This window comes from Nyctereutes procyonoides, unplaced genomic scaffold (genome assembly GCF_905146905.1).
Source record: "Nyctereutes procyonoides isolate TBG_1078 unplaced genomic scaffold, NYPRO_anot_genome, whole genome shotgun sequence".
Lineage (NCBI taxonomy): Eukaryota > Metazoa > Chordata > Mammalia > Carnivora > Canidae > Nyctereutes > Nyctereutes procyonoides.
In genome coordinates this window covers 65465604-65492811 of record NW_026575046.1, presented here as the reverse complement: position 1 = coordinate 65492811, position 27208 = coordinate 65465604, and the positions used below count along the sequence as shown (strand labels likewise).

The following is a 27208-nucleotide window of genomic DNA, read 5'->3' as shown; positions in this document are numbered from 1 at the left end:
TTTTTTTTTTTTTTACTTTTTTGGATTTTCCTATTTCTCCTGAACAGGAAGGGACTTCTTGTTCTAAACCCTATATCATTCCCTAAAATGCCAGGACCACTGTCCCAAAGAGGCCTGGATTAGCTCCCGACGCTGAGCGCTGAGAAGACTCAGAAGAAAAGCAGAAAAGCCTGGGCAGCCCCAATCAAAGCCCGCGGAGGCCAGGGCACAGGCCAGGATGGGGCAGCTGACGGGGAGTCGCACTGTGTCCTCCCGTTCCCAGCGCTTCCCCAGGCTCCTGGCGGGGTTGGCCTCGAACCCAGGGGCCGGCGCTGCCTAACCGGGCACTGCCCCACGCGTGGGAGCCAAGCGGTCCCGAGCTCGGGTGGAGCCCGTGGACCCCGCTCCCTCCTCGCTCCCCGGGGGTCGGCTGGGGGGGGGTCGCGCTACAGGAACTCCTGCGTGGAGGCGCGAGACGGCGGGAGGGCGGCTGGGTGGCCCGTGGCCGCCCAGAGGGTGCGCTGTGGTCTTTGAAGGCGCGAGGGACCGTCCCTGGGACCCCCCGCCCCCCCCCCCCCCCCCCGTCTGGCCGCGGGCAGAGAGACAGCGCAGCCGAGAGATCTCCGGGCAGAGGGAGGCTCCGGCGGCGAGGAGCCGCCTCTCCGCTCACCTACTACCCACCCCGGGCCGGGAGCTGCTCCCCGCCTCCCCGGGAGGGGTGCGGGGATGCGAGCGGCCCCCCGGCGAGCCCCCGGGGAGGGCGGGCCGCCGCGCAGCGCCCGGAACAAAGGCCCACGGAGGGGGTCCCGGAGCGCGCGGCTCCCCGGGGGCGGGGTGGCCCCCTCCCGCCCCGCTCGGCTCCTCCCTCCCCTCCCCTCCCCTCCCCTCCCCTCCCCTCCCCTCCCCTCCCCTCCTTCCACCCGGAGGCCCGGCCGGCGCGCAGTCCGAGCTGCGCCAACTTCGCCAACGGCTCCCAAGTTGCCGGGCGCGCTGGGCTGGCAGCTGGGTGGGGTGAGGACGGAGAGGAGGAGGAGGGGGAGGGGGAGGAGGGGGGGACCCGGGGCTCCTTGGACGCGGTGCAGGAAGCCGCCGCCGCGGGCCGTCCGCCGGCTCGGGCCCGAGCGAGGAGGGCGCCGGGCAGCACCGCTCGCTCCTCGCCGCGCAGGACGGCGCCCTCCTGGCGCCGCTTCCCGCTCGGCGTGCGCCCGGCCGCGCCTCCTCCCCGCTCCCCTCCCCTCCCCTCCCCCCGCCGCCTCCCGGGGGGCGCAGACCCGGGCCGCGGGCCCCGGAGCCGCCGAGCCGCCCCGCGCGGTCTGCGCCGAGGGGGCCAAGTCGCGAGCGGATGCTGCGGCGCCGGAGCCCAGCGCACAGGCGGACCCGCCCCCGCCGGAGGAGGCTCGGCGGCCGCGGTAAGTAGGGCGCCCGCGTCCCGGAGCCGCCTCCCGGCCCGGCCGAGGCCGCGCGCCCCCCCCCTCCGCGGCCCGGGCGGCCGCCGAACTCCGGAGGAACAGGGGCGGGGCGGGCGGGGCGGCGCGGGAGGGCGCCCCCGGCCCCGGCCCTCTCCGCGCGGGCACCCGCGACCCCGAGCCGGCCCGCCCCGCCCCGCGGCTGCCAGGTCCCGCAGCTCGTGGTCGCCCGGGGCTGCCGCCGCGCCAACCGGGCGCACGCGGGGCGGGGAGCGGCGATTCCGGGGGCGCCGGGGCCGGGACCTTTAGAGCAAGCTCGCCCGCCGCCCCCAGGGACACCCACGGTCTTTGTCTGCGGCCCCCGCAGCCCTCCTGCGAGGAGCCCCGAAGAGCGACGGGCCCGGGAAGGGCTGTCTTGTCTTTGAAGGTCGGGGCCGGCACCTCGAGGCTCCAAGTAGGGGAGGGGGAAGCGGACACTGCCGCGGACTCGGGGGCCATCAGGAGCGAGTCAGGCGTGGCCCCGCGGCGTGTTGGTGATGTGTCTGGGTGTGCGCAGCCCTTCCGGGGGCGGGGCGGGGCGGGGCGGGGCGGGGCAGGCGGGAGGGAGGAGGGAGTGATTCACAAACTCGGACTGGTGTGCCGGGCTCTGCTGGGTGCTGACAGTGACTGGGCCTGCGAGGAAAGCACACAGATTTACACACACACACACACACACACACACCCAGCGGATGTGCTTCCTCCGAGGGACTTCCAGGAGGACCAGCAGCGGAGGAGATTCCAGCCCTGGGTGTGTGTGTGTGCGCGCGCGTGTGTGTGTGTGTGTGTGCGCGTGTGTGTGTGTAAACCCCGGGTGCAGGATGTTTAAGACTCCCAAGGTCCCGGAGAAACCAGGGCAGTGGGGAAGCCCTATTTATTCTCACTGCACCTGAAGCTGTGTTTGTTTTCAGATGCCCTGGTGTGCTGGGGCCCCAGGATGTCTCAAGGATTGTCCTGATCCGAGCCCAGTGCTGGGCACATAGTGGGTACTCTAAGTAGTTGTTGGATGATGAATGACGCCAATAATTCATATTTGCTAAGGACTCACTATGAGCCGACCCTGGTGGCCTCGGCTGGGTTGGAATTGGTCTTCCTGCAGAGGAGGGGGCCCTGAGTGGTTCCGGGGAGCCCTGCCTGATTTGTCTGGAGAAGTGGCCCAAGCAGCATGTCCCACTGTGCCATGTGGGCTGGCACTGGAGACTTGGATCTCATCATTGACCTGTGTTCCCCTAAGAGGGACAGCGGGGAAGTTTCCGTTTCTACATCTGGCTAAGCAGGGGATGGTGTTGGGCGTTTCTTCCTGGCTCTTGCGGGCCTGGCTGGAAATGGGTCTCATGAAGGGCCTAGGGGCTGTGTCGTCCAGCAAGGGCTTGACCCTGTAGAGGCAGCAGGTGGAAGGGTAGTCAGAGTCCCTGTACTGAGCAGCGGGCAGTTTCCTCTGTGCCAGATGGCAAGAGTTTCCCAGAGAAGCTGAAACATCTCATGTCCCTGGAACTAGGATTACAAACAGTCTTGGGAGTGATTCCCTGTCGGCCTGGGATTGAGAGCGTGCAAGGATAGGAGACAACCTGGCCATGGAATCACAAGGATATGTGTCATTCCCTGCCCCTTTGTGACTTGGTAGAGTCTGCATTTCAAGCTTCTAAATGGTCTCAGTGCTGAAATCACCAAAGTATGTGGGAGGCACCAGAACTGTGGCCCCAGGTGAGAGAGGGAGGGAGTGACCAGGACTTGGCCACCTCCAATTTCAGGTGGAATGCTGCAGCCAGTCCCTTCCCCATATCACCTTCCCACCTTGTGTCTTCTGTGCATCTTCTTTTATCTCATTAAGCCCTACATCCCTATGAAGTTAGCATTTTATGGCTGTTCTGCAGATTAGGAAGAACAGTTAAATAACTTTTCAAAGCCACACGGCTGATAAGAAACAAAGCTGGGATTTGAACCTGGACAGTCTAACTCTGGAAGCATGCTGTCTCCACCATGCCAGGCTATCTCTAAGGTCCCTACGGGTTCTCCATGGCAACAAAGAAGCAACACTGGCTTCTTACGAACACTTGTGAACATGGTCCTGGGGCCTCTGACTGCAGTCCTTTTCCCACACACTCTGCCCAGATTGGGTTACACCACTGGCCATGGGAAATCAAAATCTGGGTGGCTCCAAGCTGCTAGAACCTTCCATGTAGAACGGGAGTCAGGAAATGATAGAGATTTGGAAGTGATTGAGAGAGATTTTGCAGTAATTCTATTGAGAGATGATTTGCTGCTTACCCCAGAAGTGGGGAGAAAGCTGCTACTTTAGACCATACAAGTTGTAAGTTTGGGTTTGGGAGAAATTGCCAGGTAAACATCCTCAAGTGGATTACTATATTCCTTTCTTTTTTCGGCTGTCATCAGAGTGGCAATCTGTTATACATGGAAATCAACCCTCACCTGCCGCCTCCTTCCTGGTGAATGTAAAGGAACATGTTGTGGCTGCCCTTCCCACACCTGCCATGTGCTCTGGGGTGGCTTCTGGTCCCCAGGAGAGATGGGTGAGGCATGATAATGTATGGCTCAGCTGGTCCCGAGCCTGAGCTTTCCCACACATGCCGCACAGAGGGACAGTGGTTATTGTCCCCACTTTACAGATGAGGACATGAGGCTCAGAGAGGTGCTGTGAATGCCCAAGGTCACGAAGCTGGGGCACGGCTATGCTGCAAGCAGTGGAGGGTGAGCACTACCCAGCTGGCCCCTGCCCACCTTCCCCAGGAAGCCCACGTGGGTGAGCTCCATGTGAGCTGAGCCACAGGTGTTGGAAGCCTCTTCCGCCTCCCTTGTGGAGTGGGCATGCTGTCCAGGATGGAAGTTGGGAGATGGTGTGGGGAGAAGCTGCCCACCCGAGGGACAGGGTCTAGACGTTCATCTTTGTACCCTGGCTCCATCCCACTGTCTGAGACATGGAAGTACTTGGGAACGTTGTCAGGTGATGGGTGAAGCCTAGGGAGGGGCTGCGAGCCAGCGAGAGGCTCTGCTGGGAAGTCCTACAGCGGGGCAGCCAAGGGAGTCTTAGCCATGAGGAAACACTCACAGAGGTCTCTGCCTGTCATGAAGTCATGCAGGAGGAAAACAGCTCTCCATTTCATTCCTTAAACAGAAATAAGACATAAATGTCATCTCTTCTTCTCTGATGACTAAATAGATGATAGAATGCTGCTTGTCCTGCCCTGAGCATGTGGCTTCCACGGCTGGGTGTGGGGTGGTCCCTGGCCAGCTGGATGGTTCGTTCTGTGCTTGGAGGTAGACAGGCTCAGTCTTTGGCTCCATTGCCCCAAATCTGGCTGGTTGCTCCCCCCACCCTTATCCACCACCATGGAGAGAGGGGGCAGGCAGACCATGGGAGCCCCCAGCCACCAGTAACTCCACCCCCCATTCTTCCCCCTCTTGCTTCTCCCCTCTGCATGTCCCCCACCCCCCTCTCTCCCTGCTCCACAAAGATGGCTGTGTGCTGAAGGACTGTGGGTTTCTCTGGGCCCTGAGAAATTTATCGCTGGGGTTCTAGAGGACTCTCTGAAAAGGATTTGGAGGAAAGTGTGGAAAATAAATAAGCCAGTTCCCAGTTGAGCGTCTCCTAAATACCACAAGTAAACAGCCATCCCGGAGGCCAGCCTGGGAAGGTCTGTGCTGGCCTCCCTTGGTTATACCTGGCTCACTGGCTGCTTTCACCAGCTCCCCACTCCCTCCCCTCTCCCTGTCCAGCCCCTCCTCCTTGGCTTTGGGAGCCTCAAAAGTCTGGGAACACAGGGGACCAGACTGCTGGCCTGTCCTTGTGCTGCGGGAGGTTAGCATCCTGGCTGCTGGGACCAGAAGGAACATGTGGGGGCCAGCTCAGCCCTGCTCCATCTGAGCAAGTCTCTCGGCCTTGGCCCCACTCAGCAAGGCAGAGGGTGGTCTCCCGGTTGGTGAGTTCAACTTTGGTGATGGAGAATGGGGGGGGGGGGGGAGGTTGTCCAGGCTCGTGGCACCTGATGAAGTTTTGCGTCTTAAACATCAGTTGAGAGTGGATGGACCAAAGCTAAATTTCCCCTCTCATGCCCCGACCCCTGGCCCAAGATGGGGCTCACATGTGAAGAAACCCTCAAGGCCTGTGCATTTACCTTGAAGGGCTTTCAGGACTAACCAGAATGTCAGGGTTCTTTGCGTTTGGCCAGAGTCGTAACAGATTAGGTCATATCAGTGCAAGGCGCTGGTGGTGTGAGTTCATGCCAGAGGTTTCAAGGAGCTCTTGTGCTGTCGCGAGTTACTGGGTCTACGGGGGAGGAAGCAAATTCGTGATAGCTTAGGGACTTTGTGCTTTTAGTTGAAGAACTCTAAAACCCAGCGCCTAGTGAGAAGGGAGACGGAAGGCTCTGGATGGGGGCAGTTCCTGGCTGGGACCCAGGGAGTGGCTAGGGCCGTTCCATTGTATGTGACTGCACCGAGCTGGATCAACAAACCGAAACCTCTGGGATCTGGAGACCAGGCACTGCTGGGAGGCTCTGGGTCCTGCCTCTGGCCAAGGAGTTCTTTTGTCACACTGCGGCCAGACTGGTGAAAGAAAACTTGGGGTGAGCCCCCTAATTTGCAGCCTTGGTGGGTGAGAGACTGCATCCCTACATACTTACCATCACATCATCATGGCCTAAAATACACACACACATATGTCCCCCACACACAAATATTTCAGTACACAGCTGGACATACCGTATACCAAAACATTTGTAGGCACAAGTGCATGCGTGCATACACACATAGATACCCAAACACAGGGACACACTCATTCCAGAAGGCAAATTACGTAATGGTTAAGAGCCCATGTCCTGAAGCTAGAGTACTCGTGGTACTGCTTAGTAGCAATGTGACCTTGGGCAAGTTACTTAACCTCTCTGGGCCTTAGGTAAGAGGGGATGATATAATAGGTCATAGGTAATAGGGTTGTCAGTGAAATAGTGTCTGTGGGGAGTTTAGAAATGTGCCTGTACATAGAACTAGGCATGTGTTTACAAGTATTATTCACCACACACCCTCTGCCCCAGTTATTCAGACCCAAGTTCACAAGACTTCTCAGAGAGGTACCCACAAACTTGTCAGTGAGGGGAATCAAACACCTTGTACTTTCTGGGCCCTGATTCTCAGAATGTGTGGCATTTGTAGGACTAGACTCAAAAGATAATTTATTAGGAAAATAATTTCATCTTCCCTCAGCTCCTTATTTTAAGACAATGTTGGTACTAACTCTCCCCAAGGAAGGCCGGGAATTCCTTTAGCAGCAGGGGTTTTCAGACTAAGTTCCCTGGAGCCCCAGAGGTCAGTGGGGATCCCTCAGAGGCCTGCTGAGGGTGGGGTTCCAGAACTCTCCCCACCTTGTCTGTTGTTCACATTGGGCTTCTTCTTCTTCTTCTTTTTTAAATCTTATTTATTCATGGGAGACACAGGCAGAGGGAGAAGCAGGCTCCCTGATGTGGGACTCGATCTCAGGACCCAGGAATCATGACCTGAGCCAAAGGCAGATGCTCAACCACGGAGCCACCCAGGTGCCCCACACATGGAGCTTCTGAGGGACGTTCTGGTTCAGAAGAAGGCTCCACGGCTTGACAGCCCCTCTGCAGGCGGACGTGCTTCCGTCCCCGTGCGTGTGCATACCCGTTCACGCGCGCCCGAGCCCACACAGCCACCTGAGGGGTGGCCCGGCCTCCCCCACTCTCCTCCCCGCCTCCCTCTCCTCCCTTTCCCTCCAGCTGCCTCCCCATCTGCAGGATTCTGCAGAGTGCTAAGGGGCCCAAGCCAAAGCAGTGCTATCAGAAGAAATATTTTGAAAACACCCCCCCCCCCCCCCGCGCCAGCCGAGATGGCACCAATATTCAGCAAGAAATTTCACAACTGAGTCCCGCCTAGGGCACGCGGCCCCGGCTCGGCTGTGACCGCAGCCCGGGCCGGGCGGAAGCCTAGTACCTGCGAGGAAGGGGAAGTCAGCCTGGGTGGGGGGCGAAGAACCGAAACACCCGTGACCGTGAAGATCAGGCCCCCTCTCTTGTTTTTCTCTGGAGAGGAGCTGTTTTCTCACTCGCAAGGTTCCTCTTCCGCGTGTCGGGGTGCAGGTGCCCGGCCGCGGGGCACGCAGGAAGCCCCGGCCCAGCCCGCTGCTCCCCGAGGCTCGGACGGAGGCGCCTCACTGCCGCCCTGTTCCAGACCCCGCAGGCCCAGGCCTTGCCCGCCGCCCAGGCCGCTGCGAGGTGCAAAGCGGAGGCGTGCCCCTGCGTGGCCGCGGCGAGAGGAGCAGTCCCCAGCTTCCCCGGGGCTGACCTGGACGGGGCCCTTCCCGTGGCCCCAGAGCTCCTTTGGCAAGGCCGGCCGTCTGCCGGTTGCTGCTTCCGCTTGGCTGTGGCCCGGCCTCAGGAAGCGGCATCGATGGCTGGAGAAGGGAGTTGAGCCAGCGAAGAGGAACTGGCCGATCGGGGTGCTCCAGCAAGACAGAAGCCCCCCCACCAGGGTAGGTGTCGAGGTGCTCAGGATGCCAGTGGCTTCTCCTAGATGGTCATTCTTCCCCAGCCTGCCCTCCCCAGCGCCCCCTGTCCCCGCTGTTCCCCGGCCCAGACTGTCCCCATTCCCCAGACTCACGCATCCTGCTCTCTGGGCCTATCCTTCTGCTGTTCTTGTGGCCAGCTGCCTTTCGGCCTCAGCGTGGGGGTCACCCCGGAAGCCTAGGTCAGCGGCGGGTGTGATGGGATGCTCCTCCTGGGGAGTGGTCTGAGTCTGGGCGGAGGTGGTGGGAGTCGTTGCGGACCAGAGCCTTGTGTGGGACCGGGTGGAAGCAGGAGACTGGGACCGTGGGCTCGTGCGCTGCCACAGTTGTTACCCTATGGACTGGGCAGGGCCAAGATCCTGACAATGGGCCTGAGGCCCTCTGAGAGGCCCCTTTGCATTAGGTGGGCTGGTGGGAGGTTGCACTCTGGGCCCCCCATCAGCAATGGTTCTCAGTCCTGTGCCCTTGTGGAAGATGCCCCTCCAGCTCCTCCAGTCCCTCCGGGGTTCACCCCCCCAAGGCAATGCAGGCCTCCTGTGGCTGAGTCTGTTCCCCTGAGCAGAGAGAAGGAGGCCCAGCTGGCAGGCTGCCTCCTGGGGCTGGTTCTAGCTGCAGGCCTCGGGCTGTTCTTGCAGAAGTGGTGGGGGCCCCGAGTGCCAGGTTCTCCTCCACACCACCCAGGGTGCACACATTAGGTACTTCAGCCCGGGCATGGCCTGCCTGTCCAGGTACTGCATGCCCGCTCATGCCTGACACTGCACAGGGTGGCCTGGGGGTAGCAGAAGGTACCTCCAGTCTAGAAGGGGAGAGGAGACTTGGGCACAGATAGCCACCCTCAAGTCCAACACAGGTGGCCATGAGGGAGGACTTGGAGAGGGCTTCATGGATGAGGTGGGCATTTGTGCGCAGGGAGGGAGCCTGCGCTAAGGCACAGGGTGGGAAGGTTCAGATAGAATGCAGAGTATGGCGAGGAGTCCAGTTGGACTGAACTGTAATTTGCAGGATGTGTGAAGATGAGAGATGAGGCAGGATGGAGCTGTAGCTGCAGGTGCAGGCTGGAGAGCCGGGCTGCTTGCGAGGGAAGGGAGCCTGCTCCTCACTGCTGTGTGACCACGGCCGAGTTGCTTCACCTCTCTGTGCCTCAGTTTTGTTATCTGTAAAATGGAGATGCTAACGATACCCCCCCCACGTGTGTATTCTCATATCTCATATGAGAATAAAATGTGTCCCTATACAAGTGTTTAGAGCAGTGCCTCGCATACGGGAAGCATCAAGAAGAAAGAGCTATTATTCGCGTTTTTAAAATAAATGCAGCTTGGGGATGCCTGGGTGGCTCAGTGGTTACGCATCTACCTTTGACTCAGGGCATAACCCCAGAGTTATGGGATCAAGTCCCACGTCAGGCTCTCTGCATGGAGCCTGCTTCTCCCTCTGCCTGTGTCTCTGCCTCTCTCTCTGTGTCCCTCATGAATAAATAAATAAAAATTTAAAATAAATAAATAAGTAAATGCAGCTTCAAAAGTCAGTGGGGGTCAGATCATAGAGGCCCTTGAATGCCATACTTTGCATTTGCTAAGAACCTGCTGTGTGCCAAGTACTTCATAGACCGGCTCATTAAGCCCCATATAGCCCAGCAAGGTTGTTAGCAATGTGTCTGTTTTGCAGATGAGGAGACTGAGACTCAGAGAGGCAGGTTAACCCACCCCAGATGGCTCAGCGAGGAGGAGTCGGGGGCAGGAATGAGATCCAAGTCTCTCTGGCGGTTAGGTCTGTCAATGTGGAGGTTGCAGAGACGTGACAGAGGCAGCACCAGGGGCACAGCCAGGAGAGGTGCACGGATGCTGTAGTCATGGGCCCTCCCTGGGGCGGGGAGGGCAGGAGGAGACCGGGGAAGGAGAGAAACCGTGCTCGGAGGGCAAGGAGACAGGGAGGCCTTGAGGCCGCAGCACACAGCTCACCATTCACAGCCCAGGGGCACCACTGAGTCATTCTGGGGAAGCATGACATCACTGAGTCTCACTGTCTGCTGCCTACCTGCCAGTCTGCCCTCTGTGGTTCTCTGGTGACCTCATGCCCGAAGTCCTGTAAGGGACCCTCACACCCTGGGTAGCAGAGCCAGGTCAGCTTTCCGGCTTCCTGTCCTGGCTTCTCCCCAGCTGCTGTTTCCTACCTTCCCAGTGTTTCCTTCCCTGCCTGGGGTCCGCACCGCACCCCTGACTCATAAGCTCAGCTGTGACAGAAGCTTCTGGAAGTGGTGATGGGCATGACGAACTTCCAGAAGTATATCCTTGCCAGGTCTCTGATTGGAACCCTGGGAATTGCAGTGTTGGAATCACTTTTAAAAAGTAAAGCCTGAGGGGGGTGCCTGGGAGGCTCAATCGTTTAGCATCTGCCTTCAGCTCAGGTCACGATCCCAGGGTCCTGGAATCAAGCCCCACATTGGGCTCCCTGCTCAGCTGGGAGCCTGCTTCTCCTCCCTCTGCCTGCTGTGTGCTCACTCTCTCTCTTGCTCTCTCTCTCTGTCAAATAAATAAATAAAATCTTAAAAAAAAAAAAAAGTAGAGCCTGGTTGAGCTGTGTGCCCAGCACTATGTCAGATCCTAAAGGCCTCTGCCTTCCTGCTAGGTGCAGTTGAGTATCTGAGCGCTCTTTATGTACTAAGCATCCTCAGGCTGAGTGCTTTATTCGCATCACTCTGGTTGCACGAGGTAGCCCCATTTTACAGATGCCAGCGCTGAGGCCCAGAGAGGTTAGGTGACTTGCCCAAGGTCACACAGCCAGAATTCAAACCCTCAACTGCCCAACTATAGCTGTGCCTATGCTCCTAGCCACTCCACGATCCAGCTGCAAAATGAAGCCACCAGAGAGTCATAGGAGGTAGGGTGTGTGAACCATGCCTGCCAAATGGTGTGCAGACAGGAAGTGCCAGGAGAGTTTTCGTCTTTCAATGTGAATCACTCCCCGGAATTTCTTGGAGACTGTGGATCTCCAGGGAGGTAGCAGAGAGCACCCAGCTTCTTGGTCATGCAAACCCTGCTGACGTGGCCTTTTGGGGTGAAACTCACGTCTCTGGAGGGAGCACAGGGGTCAGGGGGCACCCGTTCTGGTTTTAGTGGGCCAGACCTGGAAAAGGAGTGTGAGTCAAGAGAGGGGCGGAGTGCCAGCTTCCTCAGCGCAGTCTGCGGGCACAGGATGCCAGGCTGCTGCAGCTGCTGCTGCGACTCCCAGCTCCTCCCACCCCAGCTGCCCCAGGCAGGAGGAGTGGTCGGGGCCTGCCCTGTGCTCCCCCGTGTCCTCACCCCCCCCATCCTCACGAGGGAGGCATGGTTAGCCCCATCCTCCAGGTGAGGACACTGAGGCTTAGGGGGGTTTTCTGGCTCATCTGAACTCCTTTGGCCGGAAAGGGAGGAAACTGAGACTCTAAGTCTTCTTTCTGCGAGGAGGTCGGGGGAGGAGGGAGGAGCTAGCCTCTCCTCTGACACCACCGAGGGTACAGGCCAGCTCTGTTCTCAGGCTCGAATTTCAGATTCACTGTGCAGTTATTGGGTCCCCTTGTCGCAGTGAGAACGATCCCCTGGGGGGAGAGAAAAGCTCTGATTTCCCTTGGGCTGTGAGTTACTATTTTCCGGAGGTCTTTGGAAGCCATGGGGCCCTCCCCCGGCTTCCACCAGAAGAGCCGGCCCACTTGAGTCCTGGCCTGGAAACCAAGGGCCTCCACCAGATACCTGGCTGAGGTGATCACTCACTCAGCCTGTGACTCAACCGACAGGTGCCAGATTCCCAGGGGTCCCTCATCGCCTTTTGCATGCCCAAGTCCCAGGTTAGCACAACTCCAGGTGCCCCCTCCACAGATATGTGGGGATCCCCCGGGGTTCCACAGTCTGTAGGGTGGCTCCTCCTGACACTGCCCCCACCTTAGCCCCCAGGACCCCTCAGGTTTCAGGGGTGGCCACCCCCCCACACCCAGAAGGGAGGGGACCCAAACCAGTTACTCCCCCTAACAGCCAGAGCAATAACTTCTGGACCCTTGTCCCTTTTCTTGCAGGGAAAGTAGGCTGTTAAGTTTGATGGGAGGGACAATCTTGTTTCTCCTTGCTTCCTGATTTTCCTTGCTGGCTTTGCCGCTGCTTAAATTCAAAGGCATGTTAAAATGGGAGTCTCCGCCTCAAAAGAACTTTGCCTCTACTTCTATGAGGAGAAACTGGGATCTGCTTTAAATTTTTTTTTGTTTTTTTTTTAGTTTGATTAAATTTTATAAACTAAGTAAGATATGCCCATGGTCCACAATTGGAAAGGTACAAACAGCTGTATGGTGAAATCTCTTCCAAACTGAGGCTCAAGCTCGAGAGTAACTGCCCTGGACAGTTGGTGTGACCCCTGCCCGGGGTCATTGCTCAGCCAGTGAGTGCTCCCTCGAAGGCTGTGCTGGCTGCCACTTCGCAGCCCCCCTCACAGTCAGCTTGGACTCCACCTAGGTGACACAAGGGCCCCCACATCCCTCAGTCCTCACAGCCCCATCCTGGCCCCTTAGCTGCCAAGGGTGGCAATCTCCTGTGCTCCCAGCTGCCTCTCCTCCACTTCCCTCTCTTGTTTGGCTGGGCTGGGGCCTGCAGCTGGGGCCTGTGGGGACAGATTGCTGCCTCTTAGCCAGACTGCATGTTCAGGGTCCCCTAGGTGTGGGGGTTCATGCAGCCAGGTCCATCCTTCTCCATTGCCATTCCTGGTGTGACCTAGTGTGACCTTGGCCTTCCCTGCTCCTCCCCTATCCCCTCCTCTCTGCATCCTTCCCTTCTTCCCACCTTCTTTCCTGACATATTTATGTGGTTCTGTATAGCAAATGTTAGCTCTAACATATAAGAATGGAGCAAGCAGAGGAATAAATAGTGCCAGGAGAGCAGTGTGCTGGAGATCTGATGTCACAGACCCTGCCCTTCATATCTTGGCCTTGCATCTCCTGCTGGGTGACCTTGACCAGGTAGCTGAGCTTCTCTGAACCTTCCTCTCTCATCCGGATAATGAAGGCAAAGGTGGTAGTAAGGATCCAGGCTGTGCACAGGGCTGGCCTGAGGACCAGTAGTAGCAAAAGGGCTTCCTGGGAAAGAGAGGGTGACAGATGTGTGGGGGTATGTGGGGGCAGTGCTGTTCCTCTGGGGGACTGATTATTGCTGAGGGGGCTGGGTCAGGGAGGGCTCTGGGGACATGTGGTTCTCAGCCTTAGAGTAGACTTTGGCCAGGCACGATGCCCTCTTAGGCAGCTTGGCCCCTGGGATAATGTGTGTGCCCTCGCGTGGGAATGCCTTTCTTTTCCCTATTTCCACCCAGAAATGAACCTTCAGCTGTATTTTTTTAAGTGATGACTTTATAGTTTTTATAATAGTGGTAGATCCTTACTGTGCAAAATTCAAGTAAAATGGACAAATGCAGATAAGAAAGCTGCAGCTCCCCCCTCAGCCCCACCACCCAGATGTAACCAGTTGGCTATTTGGTGCACATACCTCTCTAGGCATGTATACATAGAAGAGGGGGCAGTAGAGAGGCAGAAAGTTTTATAAACATGGGGAAATGCATAGTTTAACTTTTAGGCCAGTGTTGTAAGGAGGCTGTGTGCCCCAAAGCAGCCCCTCTCATCTGTTTCCCTGTCCCTGAGGGCATGTGGGGAGGGGAGTGTGGGGGTCTCTGCTCTTTAAAACCTCCTGATTCAGACCAATTACAAAAGGGGAGCTGGTTGAAATGGGTACATGCCAGCTCCAGAACAGTGGTTTTCTTTTTTTCTTTTCCTTTTAAGGTTTTATCTATTTATTTGAGAGAGAGAGAGAGAGAGAGAGAGAGAGAGAGCATGAGTGGGGTGAGGGGCAGAGGGAGAAGCGGACTCCCTGCTGAGCTGGGAGCCTGATGCAGGATTCAATCCCAGGACCTGGAGATCACACCTGAGCCAAAGGCAGGCACTCAACCACTGAGCCACCCAGGTGCCCCCTGGAACAGAAGTTTTCAATCTTTGGACCAAAACCTTAGCCAAAGATACAGAGAAGTGAAACAAAAGTCTTATGAACCCCGTCTGAATCCTTATTACACATGATACACTCTGATATTTTCAGTTTTACACAATTATATTTAATTCTTTCTTAAAAAGCCTGTCCACCTACCAAATTGATTGCAAGCTGGAGTTTGAAAAATATTGCTCTAGAAGAATGATTTTCAAACTTTACATCAGACTTACCTAGAGAGCTTATTGGAACAGCTTGCAGATTCTGGTTGAGGAGGCCTGGGGACGGCCGAGGATATGCGCTCCTCCCACCAAGCTCCCAGGTGCTGCTGCTGCTGCTGCTGCTGCCCTAGACCCTAATCTGAGATCCAACCTTCCTCAATTGCTTTTTAAAGCAGTGTACTTGGGGCACTTGGGTGGCTCAGTCTGCTCCGGTCATCATCCCAGGGGCCTGGGATGGAGCCCCACATTGGGGGGGGGTCCCCGCTCAGTGGGGAGTCTGCTCCTCCTTCTGCCCATCCCCCTGCTTGTGCTTTCTCTTTCTCTCTCTCCAAGAAATAAGATCTTAAAAAAAAAAAAAAAAAAAAAAAAAGCAGTGTACTTCCCAGCAGAGACTGCCAGAGGATTTGCTTTATTCAACAGATGAGGATTGCGGAATTCGGGTCTCTGACATTTTTGAGAGTGCCAGTCAGGCAATATTCTCAGGATCCTAGATGCAACTCTCCCAAAATCCAGCTCACACTATTCATATCAAGTGCCGAACGCAGAAAAGGTCTGCTAAGCAAAGGGACGTTTATGCCCGACCCTGGTTGAATTACCTGCCTCTTAAATCCCCAATCCACAGGACATAAAACCCTCCCAGGCCTTTGGAAAACACTGTTCCTCTATAGCCAATGAAAGGTGCCATTTACCACGTAGGTTTTACCCATTCTGGTTTTTTAAAGGAAAGAAGGGAAGTCGAGCGTGACCATCCCATGGGGAAAGCTGTCCCCCTCGCTCTGGTTGGGGTCTGCTGGGTTTCATTGGCTCTCCCTGGATCCCGGCTTCCCCTGGAAACTTCCTGGCATTGCAGCTGAGCCCGTGCATCAGCACCCGGCTTGCCCAAGTGTTAAGCTGCCTCTGCTCCTCCACCCGGGGAACCCTCAGCCCCCATTCCTAATCCTCCCCCTTCAGAGCCTGGGGGGGGCCCTCCCCAGCCCTGCAGTCCTCTAGAAGCCAACCCTCAGCTGGGAGCAGCCTCGCGAGGGAGGGAAGTGTTAAATGGGCACAGAGCCCCTCTGTTCCATTAACAATGGCCCGTTGATGACTGGATTCTGCTCAGGGCGCCCCCCTTGACTGGACTTCGGGGAGGAGGAAGGACTCCAGCACCCCTCCTCCCCTCCCCACCCCAGCAGCCATTTCTGGGTGTGAAGTTGATTCAAGTCCTCGGCCTCTGCCCACAGAACCTCATTCTTCAGGCCCTGATGCAACAGTGAGAAGCCCGCTGGCCCTTCCTATCCCATTCCAGGGCTGGTTCGAGGCCCCAGGGGTGCTTCAGTTCAGTGTACTTCAACAAACATCTATTGAACGGTTGCTGGGCACGGAGGCCCAGTGCTAAGTAGCTGCGGGGAATAAGAAAAACTGCTGACATGAATTCAGTGCTTATTAGAGTCAACCCCATCCCTGGCTGCCCAACAGAGTCATTAAGGCGCTTATACCGATTCCAGTGCGCAGGCCCCTCCCAGATCTTCGGGAGTGAACCTTAGGCCCTAATATTTTGTAAAAGCAGCTGGAAAAGTGACTCTCGTTCCCAGCTGGGGTTAAGCATCAGGGGCCTCCTATCGGTTAGACGCCACACTAAGCGTGGGACTTGTAGTACCCATTTCATGAGGGACGTGCTCGCGGGAGGCTGCACGATGGCTCCCCGACGATGTCTACACATGAACCCCCCATGCCTGTGGATGTGTTACTTCCCAAGATAAAGGGTCTTTGCAGTGTGACTAAGTGAAGGATTTTGAGGTAGGGAGATTACCCCGGATTATCCAGCGGGCCCGATGTCAGCATGCGGGTCCTGATAAGAGGCAGATTTGACGACAGAAGAGGAAGTCAGAGTGATGCCTGAAGAGACTCCACTAGCCATTGCTAGCTTGGGAGATGGGTGAGAGGGCCACGAGCCATGGAAAGCAGGCAGCCTCTAGAAGCTAAGCTGGAAATGTCAGGGCTCTAGAAGGAACACAAGCCTGTTGACATCTTGATTTTTGTCCAAACTGATCTCGGACCTCCGACATTCAGAACTGTTAAGGTAATAACTATGTGTTGTTTTGAGCCACTGAGTTGATGGGGGCGTGTTACAGCAGCTATAGGGAACGAATCCAGGGCTGTCCCCAACTGTGTCCTACAGATGAGGACGAGAGAGGCAGGCAGTCAGCTGGGAACCCCTCGCCGCCCCGCCCTGTCTTTGCAGCCAGACAGACATGGGTCCGAACAAGCCCAGTCCGCCATGTTGTTTCCTGTGTCCTATTTTTTTTTTTTTGAAGATTTTATTTATTCATTCATGAGAGAGAGAGAGAGGCAGAGACACAGGCAGAGGGAGAAGCAGGCCCCATGCAGGGAGCCTGTTGTGGGACTCGATCCCGGGGCTCCAGGATCAGGCCCTGGGCTGAAGGCGGCGCTAAACCGCTGAGCCACCCGGGCTGCCCTCCTGTGTCCTTTGTTAATGGTGGGACCCATCTGGGGAAGGTAGGGGTGGGGTGGGGTGGGCATGTGGAGGAAAGCTGGGGTGGGCCCTGTTGTTCCCAGGTAGGATGCCATGTTTGAAGTTGTTTCTGGAAGAGCAGAGCCCACGGGCACCGTCTCCTGTCTTCTCTGTGGCATGTCCTCACGCTGTCTTTCGGGGCCACCGGCCTCTGGGATCTGGCCTCCTGCCACGAGCCAGCCCCCTGTTCAGAACCACAGGGTTGGCGGGGAGCAGCATTCTACTCGATGTCCTCCACAGCCAGCAACAGCTGCTTATCTGGGACAGCCAGCAGGCTCCCGTTTCCTGGGAGGCCAGCAGTGGCCTTGTGCCTTCAAAGGATGTTTCTAACAAGACTCCAGGCACCCCGTATCTGAGGTCATGTGTGTCTCTTTGAGGAGTGTGAGATAAGCAGAGGTCTAGACAGTTGTCCACACAGCAAGTGGGCGACAGACAGGTCCTGGCAGACGAGATCCCGGCCAGAGCTCTGAGCTGCCTGCTGCTGTGCGGCTCCCACCTTTTGACTAAACCTGGTTGCTCAGTGATACAGCGTAGTAGTTGCGTTCCTGAAATGTGGAGCCGGACTGCCTGGGTTCAAAACCGAGCTTTACCTTGTGCCTGGAGGTGGGTTGTGTGGCGCTTCCTTGCCTTAGTTGGGGGTGGTGATTAGTAGCTGGAAGGGTCCTGTCCCACCTTCCTCATAGGGTTGTTTCGAGGACTAAATACATTGATGTGTGTGAAGTGCTTCGAAGTACCTTGCTCACGGTCAGTGGGGACTCGTCACTCAGCTCCCCTAGGGCCGAAACGGTGTCTCTCCCTCCCTCCATGGCCAGCGCCTGGGCCACAGGAGCAACTACTCTGCAAGCGAATCGACTTGTCCTGCGTGAGCTTCTATCATCCAGAGGTTCGCAAGGGACTTTCCCTAGACTTTTAACTTTATACAAATCCCACGTTTGTGCAAACCCTCCTCCTGCTCCTTCTTGCCCGGGAGCTGCAGAATGGCCCCCAAGCACCTGAAGCTTGCTCTGAAGCTTGCTCTGCCTCTTGATAAGTCCCAGGAGTAGTTCAGAGATCACCCAGGTTCTCAGGACCCATGCGTCCCAGGGTTACACCATTGCCAAGGCCATACCTGGCTAACCTACAAAGTTCTCGCCGGGGTCTCCGGGCCCTGTGGCAGCACCAGTGGCACACTGAGCCTTGTGTGGCCTCACATGGACCCTGGGCCCACTCCCAGCATCTCTTCTACTTGGAACCCACACCAGGCCTTCCCGCTGATAGGGGTGGCAGCGGCGGCAGTGGGGTGCAGCTGGTCACAGACCATGGGGGTCCCTCAAATCCCATCCCTCCTCTCTTTGTCTTTCTCCTGCTGTGAGGATGGGGCGGTTCTACTTCCTCCCTCAGTTTCCCCTACAAAAAGTCCTCAGGCTTATCCTTGCACGTGGATAGACCCCAGGGGCCTGGCCAGTTCATGATTCCACAAAAAAGCCAAGCTCAAGATTCCAGTTTGGATTCAACTAGTTCAGTTGCCCCACGAAGACCATCTCTGCCTCTAGCTGTATTTCCAAGGTCTTCTTCCAATCTCCCTTCTGTGGTGAGAGCCAGTTTCCTTTCGTTCTCTTTTCGGCTAAACGTTTTAACTTTTTAAACGTTTTTCTTTTAATTCCAGTTAATTAACATACAGTGTTATAGTCGTGCAATGTAGTGATTCTGTAATTCCATACATCACCCGGTGCTCATCACAGGTGCAATCTGTAATCCCCAATTTCCGAATTTTTTTAGTTTTGAGATAATTATAGATAGACACACATGTAATTTTTGGAAATAATACAGAAAGATCCCATAAACCCATTACCCAGTTCCCCTTACGGTAACATCCTACACAGGCTCCTTCAAGATCACAACCAGGACACTGACCCAGTCAAGACAGAGCACCACAGACATCCCTCACGTGGCCCTTTTATAGCTGAACCATGCCTTCCTTAGATCCTGACAATGCTGATCTGTTCTCTATAATTTTGTCATTTCTAGAATCTTATATAAACAGAATCGTGCAGTGTGTAACCTTTAGAGATTGGCTTCTTTTTTTTTTTTTACTCAGTATCCCTGAAATTCATCCATGTTGTGTGTAGTAGTAGTTCATGCCTTTTTATTGCAGAGTTGTAGCCCATGGTATAGGGGAGCTGGTTTTTAGTGGACTGCTCCAGCACAGGCCTAGAAGCTCCCCAAGTGCTTGTGTCTTGAGTAAAACAGGAACACCAGGGGATCCCTGGGTGGCGCAACGGTTTGGCGCCTGCCTTTGGCCCAGGGCGCGATCCTGGAGACCCGGGATCGAATCCCACATCGGGCTCCCGGTGCATGGAGCCTGCTTCTCCCTCTGCCTGTGTCTCTGCCTCTCTCTCTCTCTCTCTCTCTCTGTGTGACTATCATAAATAAATAATAAAAAAAAAATTAAAAAAAAAAAAAAAAAACAGGAACACCGACCTGTACACCTGGCATCCATCCCTGGTGAACAAAAGATCAGCAACCCTCCCCTGGCCACTCCCTCCCCATCCCCCTCTCCCAGTCTGGTCTTGCTGTGGAGCTGGTGCCATAGGCAGCTGCTCTTTAAGGAAGCTGGATGGTCTAAAGCCTGGCTTTCAACCCTTGCCCATTCTAGGGTAGAACCACCCATGGAACTTTAAACAATCAACGCCCAAGCCATACCCAGACCAATTCAGTTGTAATCGCTGGGGTGGGACTCAGATGTCAGTAATTTCTGAACCCCCACCCATCCCCCCCGACCAGTGATTCACCTGCCGTCAGAGTTGAAAAGAGGGAGTCTGCTTGCCCCTCTGCCCCTCCTCCTGCTTGTGTTCTCTGTCTCTCTCTCTCTCTCTCTCTCTCTCATAAATAAATAAATAAATAAACAAATAAATAAATAAATAAAATCTTAAAAAAAAAAAAAGAATGAAGCAGGAAGCGGATTCTGGACTTATACACTGAGAGTTTTTTCCTACCCAGTGATCCCAGAAATGCCGTAGTGGAGTTATCTTCACAAAGGTGCAGAGCAGGCTGGGAAAGCTGTGTAATATTAAAGGGCGCCTCCAATCCTCCCATAGCTGCCATGGGCTTCTCCTGAACACGTTCACCTATGATGTGCCCATCTGCATGTATACAGGTTTATGAGTGAAGGGTTGCTGACCAATCAAACCAGCAAAAGCTCCCAAACCCACAAATAAGCACAGAATTTTGTAGTAATGAACATGACCAAAATGGAAATAATAGGGCACATGAGGAATGAGAGAAGAAAAGAATTCCATGACCCAGAAGATTCCTAGCCTTCTTAGGCTGCTCCTCCTAAAGTTAGAGTGGCAAGTATGTGACACATGTGTCAACACTTTCCCAGCCTACACACACGGCAGACATCACTAATCAACTACCACACTTCCTCCTGGAACACAAGCTTGGCCTCAGTCTTGTCCCAGAACTCTAATACCCATCTATTGGCTTTGGCTCACGGGTTGAGGATTATTTGCTGTCCTCAGCCTAAGCGCATTCTTTGGTTCAAGACACTGGAAACCTGGTACAGTCACCATCTTTGTCAAGCTCCCTCTTGCTTGTGCTGGGTTAAGTGTATCACAGAGCGTAGGCAGACTTGATCATTCAAGTAAAAACATTAAGCACGAACTGTATATAGGGCAATGGGTTACAACACAATGTCATATATTCTTTTAATTCTTATTTTATATCCACTGCCTTTTTTTAAATTTTCTTTTTAATTATGATAGTCACACAGAATGAGAGAGAGAGGCAGAGACACAGGCAGAGGGAGAAGCAGGCTCCATGCACTGGGAGCCCGACGTGGGACTCGATCCCCGGTCTCCAGGATCGCGCCCTGGGCCATAGACAGGCGCCAAACCGCTGCGCCACCCAGGGATCCCTCCACTGCCTTTTTTTAAAGATTTCTTTATATATAGAGAGAGAACATGAACTGGGTGGAGAAGCAGAGCGAGAATCCCAAGCAGCATCCACATTCAGAATGGAGCTCAGTGTGGGGCTCGATCCCACACCCCTAAGCTCTTGATCTGAACTGAAACCAAGAGTCATATGCTTAACACACTGAGCCACCCAGGTGCCCCTATAACCACTTCCTTTTATATAGACAGAGTAATAAATAAGCATGGTAAATTCAAACGATACAAGAAGGTATATGTGAAAAATGGGTCCCCGTTCCCACCCCTATTTCCCAGTTCCCCGCAACCACTCTTGCCAATTTCTTGTTTTCCTCTCTAGAGAGATTCTGTGAATGAGCGTTTGTGTGTGTGCACCCCCGATTTTATACAGATGTTTGTAGACCTTGCATTTGCCCCTACTTTGTATCACTCATGTGTGGAATGGCATTTCACATCAGCCCACACAGAGCTGCCTCTTTCTTTTTAATCACCACAGAGGATTGCACTGGTAAGTGTACCATCATTTATCTACCTGGTTTGGGGGCTTTTTTTTTTTTCCAAAGGCAGACACTCAACCACTGAGCCACCCAGGTGCCCCTCAAACTAGCTCTTTTGTCCTGAGTTTTTATTTTTGTGCCTGTTGACAGACATTAGGGTTATGTTCAGCCTTTTGCAATTATGAACAGTTTACTATTGTGTGTGTCCTCGTATCTGTGGGAGTGTATCTCCAGGATTAATTTCTGGAGGTGGAATCGCTGGGTCAAAGAGTGTGCAGATGGTGATGGTTTTGCCGAATTGTCCTTCAGAAAGGATGCTCTCATCAGCATTACCAGAAGATTCCGTGTGTTAGTTAGGACAGAACAGGCTATATGCTGCAGTAACACACCCCCAGATCTTAGTGGCTTTGCCCCACAAAGGCTTATTGCACCGCATCTGACACAGGTTTGGGGGCTCTCCCATCAATAGCTCAGGATCTGGACTAAGCCAGCTGCGACATGTGGCCTTCAGTGTTGCCACAGCAAAAGAAGAGTGGGTCTGAGGAATGTGTAGGATCATTGGAAGGACCAGGCCTAGAAGTGGCTCACATCGCTCCAACCTACATCCCACTGAGCGAAACCTGGTCATACACCTCAACAGGCTGGGGAAGGTGGAGGCATGCGGGGGCTTGATGAGCGCCAAGTGTTTGCCAGTTTGCCAATTGTTTCTCCATAACTTTACCTGTACAGTAGATTATAGAAGATGTTGTCTTTCAATCTGATATGTGAAAAAATGGGCCCCATGTGTCGTTTCCATTTGCCCTCATGTGCTTTCTTTAGGCCACTGGCCTCAACCTTTCTCTGCCGTAGTACCCACAGCAGCTTATGTTCACACTTAAGACACACTCCAGTGGGCTTGCCCAAATTTTGCCAGAACCCAGAAAACATTTTGTGGGGAAGCCCTGAGACTTTTTAAGTTTTGGCTCTTATTCATAAAAACATATAAAGGCATGTGAGTAATAATATAAAATTAGCCGTGTAAAGATCTTTGCCAGCTGTGGTATGGAATGGATTGGCAGCGGTTCTGTGCAATTTCCTAGGTTCTCGGTAACTCCGCCTCCACTCTAGTTCAGGAAAGCACAAGCCACGTGAGGGAGAAAGGTGGAGCTCTAAGAACTTTGCATCCATTGCAATTCTTTTCAAAAAGCAGGGTTTTTTTTTTTTTCTTTTTTGCCAATTTTTGTCTTAACTATTCTTAGTAACCTTCACCATTCATGATAATCGGCAACATTTTGTTCAGTAAAGGGCTTTATGGGCTAAGCTAAGGGCTTGGAGGGTGGATGTATGAGGCACATGTGCTTGAATGGAGGGTCTATGTAAGAGGAGACTTGGAGTTTGAGCTGGCATTTCGGGGTGACATCAGATCGTAGGATGCCAAACTAAGAGGTGGTGAGGAATTTTGTTTGGTAGCCAGTAAGGATCCTGTAAAGTTGGGAGGGCAAATTGGTTTTATTTCACCTGACAATTCTAATGGATTGGTGCTGCAATAAGGTTTATGAGGCCACATGCAGTCGCAGCTATGGAGAGGATATTGATGAGTGACGTCTGCTCCAGGCACAAGACACGTGAGTGGTGGTGTGTGGTGCCGTGTATTTGCCATCCCGGTAATGAAGCTTCTTAAGTGGCCCACGCTGTGAGAGTGAGAGTGCTACACTGGGGCAGGGCCATCACTAACCTGGGAGACAGAAGACCCGCGTAGTAGTTTGAGTTTTGTCACCATCCACTTGTATCCTTTAGTCTCTCTGAGCCTGAATTTCTATAGATAAAAAATGAGGAAGGGCAGGTAAGAAAATTTCCAAGTCCCGACATTCTGCAGGATTAGGATAAGAGCTATGTTTTGTTTTTTTTCATGATCTAGGGGGAGTAGTATACAGGATGCATTTCTTTGGACAACCTGGACCCCAGCTTCCACTGCAGGCCCTGACTGGACAAAGCCCAGAGTGGGGGTCAGCTCCGACCCAGCCCAGGGTTGCAGGCTGAGTGTGAGAGGTGTTAGAAGTGCCTTTGCTGACAGGCAGGCCCTGGGGCTGTTCTCTGGAGCCCTGTATTTCATGTGCCTGTTGGCTTTAGGGTTTACACGGGATGTTTTGCTCACGGGGCTGAGCAGGCCCGATGAAGCAGCTCTCAAATGGGAGCAGAGAGTGTGTTGTCCCACATCCCCACACTGCAAAACAGGGCTGAGGGGCAACCGGGGTCCGTCCCAGGCGGAGCTGATGCCCCGAGAGTCTGTGGCAGCCCCATCCCCACCAGGCTGGCCCTCAGCCCGGTCCATGGCCCACCTCGTGGCTGTGGCCCACAGCTTCTCACAAGTTCTTGGATGTCCATTGTTGCCGAGGTAAGACGCACCTTCAACTCTGGCTGCTTCTCGTCTGTCTCTGTCTTGGCTGGGGCTGGGCGCAGGCCCGTAAGGAGGTCCTAGAGGGGTTTGTTCTTGGGAGAGGAAGCTAGAGTCCTGGCCTGTGAGCAGGCTCGAGGAGGAATGACAGCCCCAAGCCGCGCAGGGGAGCATCAGCCAGACATCCATTTACGTCCTCACTCTCTTCTTCCTTCACTCCCTGGTGCATCCAACAGCCCTTAGGCATTTACTCTCCTGTCAGACACTTGGCTTGAGGTACTGGAGCCTTGGTCCTTCCCAGGCCCTCCTTACCTATGTGAAATGGAACCCAGCTTGGACAGGCCACTGGATGGGCTTCTGCATTCCCCACGCAAAGATGGCCTACGTCAGGGGCAGGCCCAGCGTTGGAGCCCTTCCTCTCTGCCCTGCCCTCTGTACTACTCTCTTGGGGATTCAGAGACAACTCCAGGAAGCCCTTCTGAGGTTTCCCCTCACGGGCTTTGGTGGCACTGTGTGTGGGGCACCTGCCCTCTACCCCCGGGCTGTGGCCCACGGGATGTTTGTTGGTTTAGAGTTTCCCACAGGGGCCTTCACTGCACCCCAGAGCCCCCCTTCTGGCCTCTTCCCCTCTCAGCTCCTCTTCTCGGGGTGGCTCTTCCTCCGATGGAACAGAGTGGGGAGCAGAGCCTCTGACTGCTGAGGCCCAGCCCCCTCGGTGCTCTTGGCCTCTGCACGCGAGGGGCGTGCAGTTTTGCTGCCTTATGCAATGTCTGGCAGGGCCCGTCCCTTATCAGAGCTCCATTCCCAGCAGACTCGGAACCCCACCTTCCTCTAGGGGAGGCAGGAGCAGACTGGGAGGCATCCAAGTAGAAAACTGTTGTCTAGTGAGGGCCCCCTCGCTGGGCAGGAGGGAGGCCTGAGCAGAAAGGCCCCCGAGGGGAGAGGAGCAGAGGAAGGTTGGTGCCTAGAGTTGGGGCCTTAGCTCAGCCCACTTTCTCTTCAGTTCTCCCACACTAAGATTTATGTGGGATACCCTTGGTGGTTTTCTGGCCTCCTGTCACTAGCACATAGCTGTGCGGGCTTGAGCTGAAAGCCCCAAGGCTTATTTTCTTCATCCTCAAAATGACATCCCGGATTGACAGTGATAATTCCAGAGACTGACAGATGTGAAGCCCCAAGTGTGAAGCTGCACCCATAGTACACACGCACAGTATTTGCCTGTGGTACACACCTGGCACATCCCTATAGTACACACTCAGGGCATATGCTCAGAGCGCACACCCACAGTGCATGCTCACAGCACACACATCATCCACCTATCCAGGGGACAACTGCTTTTTCTTCTTCGTGTGTCCCACTGACTTAGAATGAGCGAGCAACTCCCGCTGGGCCAAATGCTTTGGAAATGGCATTCGTCCACTCGTTCAACAGGTATTCTGGGCACCTGTTCTGTGCCTGGTACACCCAGAGTAGGACACAGGGATTCTGGGCACAGAATACAAGGATGCAACAGATGGACGAAGCTCTCCTTTCTCATGGACCTACACGCCAGGGCCTGCATTAGGCAAGAAACCAGTACATCTCGGGCCAGGAAGGAAATAAAGCAGGATGCTAAGAAGGGAAGGGAAGTGCTGGGGGAGGGGAGGTGGTCGGCATGAGGTTGGTGGTCAGGGAAGGGCTCCCGGGGAGGACTCCCGAGCCGAGCACTGGGTCTAACTGGGCCAAGGGCTGTCCCACCCCCTGCTGCATCCAGGCACAGCTGGGCTGGCCCGTGCTTCTGGCCTTCTTCACCATTGGCCCTGCCGCCCTGGAAATGGGATCTCAGCTGGCGTCTCCCCTTTTCCTTTGGCTGTCAAATCACTTGCTGGGTGTCAGGGGAGAAAAGATATCGAGTATTCCCTTGGGAGGCGGCGTCTGCCAAGAGAAGGAAAAGATGTTTCATGCTTCCCATGAGCTAAGCAAGGGTGCACTATGGGTTTTGGGAAGGAGGTAAGCACAAAGGTTTGACTAGTGTTCACAGATGTTCACAGACCCATTTCTTACAGAGGGCCTCTGTCAGGAGCTTTGCCAGGTGACCCCACATCCTGGCCCCATCTTCCTCCCTCATGACCCTGTAACTTCCTGGCCCCTGGGGCCCCCTCGCACCTCCTGGGTCTAAGGACCTCCCACATTTCCCCTAGGACCTCTAAACCTCCCTTATCTCCCCGCCCACCACTGTCTGGGCTTCCAGAGCTAAAGCTAGGTGTGGCCTGCTGGGACCGGGCGAAGGAGCCAACAGCCTGCCCTGTGTTTTGTGTCAGAGAGTTTTCACCATTGCTTCTTCCTTTTAGGGCTGGGAAGGTTCTTAGGAATCCTATATTATTCAGGGGGGTTAGGGGACTGGGGTGGCAGCTCAAAAATAGAAACAGTGCTTGCAAGGGAAGGGAGGAGAAGGCACGGAGCTTCATCATCAAGACAGCCGAACTTCTAATCTTACCAAAGACCCAGAAGGGCCAGATCAGCGAGGGCAAGGCAACTCCCTCCACCCACCCCTGCCCCTTCTCCCCTCTCATATTTCATGAACACTTACAGTGCCCCAAATACTATTCCTCACGGCAACCTTATATACAGGTTTTTTTATATGCTACAGGTTGAGAAACTGAGGCCCAGAAAAATTAAGTCACTCATACAAGGTTAGACAGCCTGATAGAGAGGAAGAGAGGACTAGAACCCAGGACTTCTGGACCCGGCTCCTTCTGCTTCCCTCATATCATCAGACACAGGCAACTCTCAGCCGAGAGATGAGAGGGAAGAAAGTCAGGATTTCAGTCCCTGGCGCTCTGCAGACTCAGTGTCGAGTCTCACCCTTCCAGAGGTACGGGTGGCCTCGCACCCCACCATGGACTAAACGGGGAACCTAGATCTGCCCGTCATTCTGCAAATTCATGTGACAGCCTGCCAGGCACCAGCTTTGACAGGTTTGCTCACTCATGTTTTGTCGGGCAGCTGGTATATGGTGGGTGCCGTTCCAGACACAAGTCCCTACTTCAGGGGACTCGGAGTCTGAGAAGGGAAGACAGACAGACCATCAGCTGGAAAGCCCAACCATATGCGCTATGGAAGGGGTAACTGGGGAGCAGAGAGAGGCTCAAGTGACCTGGATCTTGGGGAGGTGATGAAGGCTGCTGCTGGAGGAAACTGGGACAGGTGATTTAACCCCTTGGCCTCAGTTTCCTCATCTATAAAATGGGATAGTTGCTACCTAATAGGACTGTAAGGATCTGATGAGGAAATGCACATCAAGTGCTTAGCTTGGCACCGGCCACAGAGCTGTAAGCACTCAATAAATTTTGGCTACCCAAATAATTCCAGTTGGCCTTTCCAACCCAAATGGAAGCTTCCTGAGGGCATGGACCAGGTCTGCCTGTTTACTGCTGTATCCCCAGAGCCTAGACCAGAGGCTGGCACAGAGTGGGTGCTCAGAAAGGAGTTGTTTAGTGAGTGTGTGGGGAAAGACCCAGGAGAATTAGGAAGGGGCAGGAATATTCCAGTTGCCCTGGAGCTGGCCCTGCAGGCCTCTTCCCTCCTGAGCCCCTCTCCAGTCACCCACACTCAGGACATCTCACCACCCCTCTGCCCCGCAAAGCTGGGTGCCGCCACTCAGCTGCCAGGCTACACGTCTGCCTCCTTGCGTTGCAGAGCCCCCGCCCCACCTGCCTTCCCCAAAGGACATGCTCTGACTGTCCCTCTGGCCACTTCCATTGTGTGATG

General features: G+C 54.8%; 1 protein-coding gene across 3 annotated transcripts in view; it reads left to right on the top strand.

Moving 5' to 3' along the window:
- The first annotated feature begins 911 nt into the window (after positions 1-911).
- CHST3 (carbohydrate sulfotransferase 3) overlaps positions 912-27208 on the top strand; it is a 34979-nt gene continuing 8682 nt past the window's right edge. The window contains exon 1 of one of the 3 annotated variants that reach the window (XM_055325391.1): positions 912-990. The gene's annotated coding sequence lies outside the window, so the exon portion shown is untranslated. Of the gene's footprint in view, positions 991-1033; positions 1389-26400; positions 26416-27208 lie in introns of those variants that run through there. The other 2 variants (XM_055325390.1, XM_055325393.1) reach the window with 2 other exon arrangements.